Source organism: Apostichopus japonicus, chromosome 9 (assembly GCF_037975245.1).
Source record: "Apostichopus japonicus isolate 1M-3 chromosome 9, ASM3797524v1, whole genome shotgun sequence".
NCBI lineage: Eukaryota > Metazoa > Echinodermata > Holothuroidea > Aspidochirotida > Stichopodidae > Apostichopus > Apostichopus japonicus.
Genome location: NC_092569.1, coordinates 12227120 through 12233667, shown reverse-complemented (window position 1 = coordinate 12233667; position 6548 = coordinate 12227120). Strand labels below are relative to the sequence as shown.

The following is a 6548-nucleotide window of genomic DNA, read 5'->3' as shown; positions in this document are numbered from 1 at the left end:
TCATGTAACTTGTGAAACTTTGTAAACATGATGTTGTCACAGATTCGGTACACATTAGTATGCCCAGTAAGTGGAACCACCCCCACCCCCTCCCACCCGAGCCAACCTCACGATAGGCCTGCATATACTCTAAAAAATAAGAGTGAAAATCCACTCTAATGGGTGAATTTTCACTCTTTCAAGGAGTGTATAGAGGGATCACTCTTCAAAGAGTAAATTTCACTCTTTTACAGACTCCTGTACAGAGTGAATTATTTCACTCCATTAAAGAGTGAAATTCACTAAGGTTGAGAGTGAACATTCACTCTAAAGGAGTGATGTTATTTATGGTGTTGGTTAAAAGGAACCAGCAATTTTAGTCTAATCTTTGCTGAACAGTTAAAGATGGTGGTATTACAAATCAAGGCATCGCAATGAAGAATTTTTGGAATTGACACCGGACAGGATTATGGGTTTATCGTTTGAGAGTAACTTTCCCACTCACACGTCGAAATTAACATAATATAAACAACATAATATCTAAAATGTAACAGAATGAAACTACCGAAAGATTGCATGGCATTGTAGAGAAATTGCAAAGAAAGGACATAAAATATGTTCTTACATTTTTGTTGTATATAATCAGTAGTTTCAGGCAAATATAAAAGGTCATGGATGGACTACGTATACATATAGAACAACACACAGATGGTGAATGGTACAGACTAGTAATAGTAAACTGATAAAATATATATAAAATAAATCTTAAATTAAAAGTTATAAAATATCTGCTTCATAAAAAATAATTTCCATATTCAGCAATCATACAAAAATGTTATCAAAGTAAGCATAAAACATCAAGCACCGGTCATTATGCCTCCTTACCTTCTGTGATGTACAAATCAAACACTAGTTTCAGTCAAGCATAAACTAAATATTAAAGTGCAATGAAAGCCTTACAGTCCTATAAGCTATTCTGGATAAAGGTTTTCTCAAGTGGACCATCAGGAGGGACACAGGTGGGATTGTAAGATACAACTAGTGTTAGTAGGATCAAGTTTACAAACGAAGAGGACAAACGAGACTTCTGCAGGCTTTCATTAGATGTTTTCACCGATACCCAACAATGTCGACAAAATCGTATGACATTTTTTATATTCACAGTTTATTAATATGCTTCATAAATACTTATTTTGATGGTGGCAAGTCAAAAAAAAGTAGGATAAAATAGGATTGTTAAGGACAACATAGAAGTTAGAGGAAGGTTCATGAGGTAGGAGTAACTATAATGGAATAAGAAGGAGTCACTTGAAAGCATGTTGATAATTTATTTAAGGAATGCTGTTATCTATGTTACTTTGTTTTTATGGTTTATGCTCATATAGCTGGAACATGCTCTTAATTAGGCATATTATTGAGTGATACATTAAATGGCCTAACTTGTGGGTGTAACTCATCATGACCACCTTATAAATGAGACCTTCAAATAAGTTTTAAAAAAGTAGATAAAGGTAGAGCAAAGTGCAGATTCAAGATATAATGAAACTTGAAAAGCCTGTCAAATGCTACTATTATAGATTCACCAACAGGAATGTTGGTGTATTCACACACCTGCTGGCTGGCCCAAGACTTAATAAGAAAGGGTGAGTGAACTCCTCACCACTGACCAACATCGGTTCCAACCTGAAAGTACAAATAAGATTTTTTTTATTATTTCAAATTACTATAAAAACAGTTTAAAATTAAGATAAGTGTGATTTCAAGCATTGAAATTGTGATGAGTGGTTGCCATGCCTGCTATAATTCTCGTGAAATAGTCCTAGCAGATGTGTTGAGGTGTGGCAAATAGATTCAGCTGTATTTACTACCAAGCACAATAGCTTATATTTTAGTTTTACATGTTGTTAAAGAGTCACTAGAAGTATAAATCCTTTCATAAAGTTAATACTTTGTTAAGTACTTAACTACAGCAGCTGCTGAACACATGCTGGTAGAATTAGTATGTGAATAACACAAACTACTACATCTTTGTAGCAGTGTAGATAATAGTAATAGTTGCAATAAGAAAGATATTGATAACAAATACAAAACAATGCTCTACTTGTGACCATGGAACATCAGTTTGAACTTATTTTGTTTTGAGTAAAACTGATTCAATTTTTCATACAATATACTGCAAATCTTGTCCTTCTCTATACCATATTTTATTATCTGTTGGGTGGCTGTGAAGATAATAAACGCTCAAATAACTTGACATTTTTCATACTTTTTGATCTTGAATTTATCTCCAAAGCTCAGGCCTTGATAATAAATACTTAAAAAGCATTTAATTTACACCAGGCACCAGCATATACATCCTAGCTGCCACCCCCCCCCCCAACACACCCACAAAAAACCCATTTAAGTTGTAATCACATTTGCACCATATAGCTCTGAACAATTATTATGAACCATTATAAATACAAACAAATTGCAATTAAGTCGTCAATGATGCTATTTTGATCGTATTGTTGACTTAGCTGAACAGCTTTTTTAAGCAAATAGGCTTCATTTAAATCAGGGGTTCCCTAACTGGGGTGCATGAACCCCCAGGGGATGCGTGAGTCCATCCCAGGGGGTTCGTGAGACGTTTCTGAAAGTCAAAACTAGAGTACTTTTTGTTGAACTAAATTCTGATATATCATATAATCAGTCGTACAAATTCCACAACATTACACTATTAACTTGATCTTTTACGAAGCACTGTTATGCGTATTACAGTAAAATAATGACTCAGATCGTGTCTCGCAAATTTGGGGGTTCGTGGACAACTCTGACATCCACAGGGGGTTCGTGCTTGGGGGGATCAAGTTAGGGAAACCCTGCTTTAAATAATATTTATTTACCACTCTATTCTGTATCATACGGCATGCACTGTATACTGGCTGATACAGTAGATGATCTTTTCTCCTTTCTGTAATTTGTGGTCCTCAGCATCGTGACCAGCAGTTCCAGGGCACATGAGTCAGCTGCACAAAAGAAGAAATATGTTAATGATGCCACATTATATCTCTGATTGCTGTTCTATTATATGATAAGAAATGACCAATTACCCATATAACTTAATATGACACTAGAAATATGAAGAATATGCAGGCATGATATGTACCAGCATCTGTTTAAGGAACATTGTCTACTATAGCTGGGCTGACTCAAAATGTGTAATGACATGACCTTCAATTCAATGTATGTCCTCTCACATGGAGCTATATATATGCAATGGACACTAATTGGCGTAGCCTCGGAAAAGTGTTGGCCACAGAAAAAGAGATGTGAGAAACATGTTCGCGTAAAGCACATCAAAAATTATTCTGTTTACTTGCAATTACGTTGTGTTGAAACATAATTGCAGATGACCATTGGTATCCATAGCTTATATGTCTCAATACCTGCACAAGGGGAACTATGAAATGTTGACTTTTTAAATATGTGGGAACTATAGCCTGATCCTGACTAAATGGTTAATTGAATAGCCTTCTTGACCTCATGGCATTATGTTGAGAATAAAGCAACTATGATAAACTGTCTGCTATTCGGTCCAATGTACCCTTTGCTTGTACCATCTCCATTTTTATATTTCAGAAAAATGGCATCCAAGAATTCTTTCTTTACACCCTGAGCCACTTTGATGATTTTACCATTGCCATTTTGGTTATAAATTCACTCCCGTAAGGGAAGAGCTGGTCAAATCCAAGGTTAATCTAGGGAGCAATGACAAGATATTACATTATTGAATTGAATTGATCATGCATACATCAAATTATATGTAGGCAAACAACATCAGTTGTTAAGGCCCTCGCCCCGCCCACCCCCCCTCTCCCTTACTGCCTTGTGGGGTCATCGTTGATAATGTCATAAATCTATAGTTACTTTTTTCTTAGCTAACCTAGTCATGTGCTAACTAGATAATTATACTTACTCTGAGTCCACCTCTATGAGATAAGCGACCATAACTTGCACCGACTTCTTTCTTAATGATATGGTCACGTGACCATCTTCCATCTCCTCCAACAAAATCTTGCCAAGGTGTCTGTGTTCCGAGATGTTTTGCTTGAAAATCCTGTCAACAAACTAAGTAACAAACTTCACTTAGTAAATCATAAATTTAGTTAATTTAAAATTAGCAATTAGTTTAAATATTCAGTTTTTCATTACCCTCAAGACTCTACTTAGCCCATGTGTGTTTTAAATATCCCTCATGTAAACCTGAGTTGTAAAGTCATCAGCCCAAACAGGTGTTTTATTTTGATGAATTTGAAGTTCTCCAGCATCAGGATTACTAACAGCTATTTTATGAAATCTCATTCAACAAGTTTAGCAGTGAACTTGAATAAGTCTAAGTAGGATTTTTTCTTCAACGACCATCGTCTATTGGAATTTAGTGTGTAAAATGGATCGATGTTTTCACGTGCTACATATACGAAGGTTTTCCGTAAGCGGGGCGTATGTTACGAACCTAACCGTTACCCTTGTAGGCCTACTTATAATTTCAGCGTTATACTATAGGTCAGAAATTAAGCACACTAACGCAAGTAAAACCAGATGGAAAGTTAATTAAATGACTTTGTTGATTGATTGATCATTTGAAACCCTTTTTTATATTTAATTTAACGGTATTAAGTCTGATTTTAAAGTACATTCCATATCCGAGTTACCTCGATTTGGCCTGATTAATATTGTTACTGGTAGTAAGCTAACGTTAAATTATTTAAGTTAAGTTAAGCCTAAATTACAGTAATGGGTTAGTTTATTATTGTAACAGCATATGCTAAATGTTCAATAAAGATTAAAACTCACCAGGTCACATGTACGTTACTTTGTTAGTGTTGCGTTGGGCCTAGCCCAAAGGCTACATTATAACTTAAGTATATATATATATATATATATATATATATATATATATATATATATATATATATATATATATATATATATATATATATATATATATATATATATATATTGACAATAACAACATACCCTTGCCTAGTAGCCTACTACAACTATACTCATATAGTACATATGGCTAGTATGTGATAATTCGACTTATTTAAGATAGATTGATTTACCTTCAAATAACTGCACAATGTTTTCTCCAAAACCATGACACTCCACCCAGTTTTGGACAGACATCTTCAATTGCCTCAGAAAAATCTCTGCGTGGTTTCGATTGAATTGTTTTGCGATATTGCAAGCATGATACTGTAGTATGTTATGTAGGAAAATTGCCTGTCATATAATAAATCAAAAAGGGCGGCAGCATTCGTCAATGTAATTGGCTATTCACATGTCAACACATACTTATTATTCACTCCGGGTCAAAGAGTGAACAGAGAAGTAACTGGAGGGATTGAATACCAACAAATTTCGCTCTTATAGAGTGAATTTTCGCTCTTTTGGAGTGAAAAAAATCACTTTCGGTAAGGAGGGCATTTTTCACTCTTTGTTATTTAGAGTGTAGGGGTAACTTATCAGAGAACTGAGTTTTGATTGTATCATACCAACATTATGCTACTGAATATGTGGCGCACTTTGTTTTTGTTTTTGCTAGAACGTTTCTCCGGAGCCCCTAACGGTTGTATGTACAGGCACGCTTCCAAATTATAGCTAGCGATCCAAACATGGATCGCTAACATGTTTACGTTGGGTCGCGAGGTGGGGACTGGAAAACCAACAAACATCAGCAAATGGTAGCAAATGGTTCCAAAGTAAGCTGAGAGTAAACTTCCTGTCTCGTAGTGCTCCCCCCCCCCAATCCCCCCCCTCCTCCACCAACGATTGTGATAAATGCGTGTATGTGTGCAGTTGTTTAAATAACTTTCAGTGCATATTCTATTGCAACCAATATCAACTAATGTGCAGTTTAGTCAGTCAATCAACTGGAAGTATATAACGGGCCATTTGTAGGCCCTAGAAGTTATCGGTCGTGGCTGATCTATAGAGAAGTCAGTAGTCACAGAATGGGTTGCCAAGGGAAATGCTGGGAAAGTAAAGACGTACCTTTTGCTCAATGTACGATTCTAGTGGCCAATATTCGTATCTCTATAAATTGCGGTATTGTTTCAAGTCACTTCAAATACAGTTGAAGCCCGTATAACATTGTTGATACTGAAATGAGTCGACGATTTTAAGTCATTTTAAAAAATGTTATTGTTTAAGGGAGAGTAAATAGGAACTTCGCAGGCATGTTATTTGTGAATTTCCTACTTTCTTTCTTCTCTTCGTCAGAACTAGAATCTACTTCCACAAAACCTTAAGATAGAAAACAGGACAGCGGGGGCGGGGGGGGGGGGGGGGTTGGTGAGGATATCCGACAGGCAATAAACGTTCTCTAGAATTACGTTTGCTTATAGGCTATGCATGAAAGGGCCGGGATTTTCATCCATAATGTATTTATTATGTCGCTCGCCTACCTCCCATTTTCTTTTTCCTTTTCTTGGAAGGCATCTTTGCTTGGTTTCATCTTCTTCTTTTTTAAATATAAATTCATAACCCACCTCCATAACCGACAATAAATCAATTAAAACACA

At 35.8% G+C, this 6548-nt stretch overlaps 1 long non-coding RNA gene across 1 annotated transcript; it reads right to left on the bottom strand.

Moving 5' to 3' along the window:
* Window positions 1-233: 233 nt before the first annotated feature.
* LOC139974314 (uncharacterized) lies at window positions 234-5301 on the bottom strand. Its single transcript, XR_011795447.1, has 4 exons — window positions 5088-5301; window positions 3938-4089; window positions 2865-2987; window positions 234-1662 (listed from the first exon to the last, which is right to left on the bottom strand). It is a non-coding gene; the product is annotated as an uncharacterized lncRNA (long non-coding RNA).
* Window positions 5302-6548: the final 1247 nt, after the last annotated feature.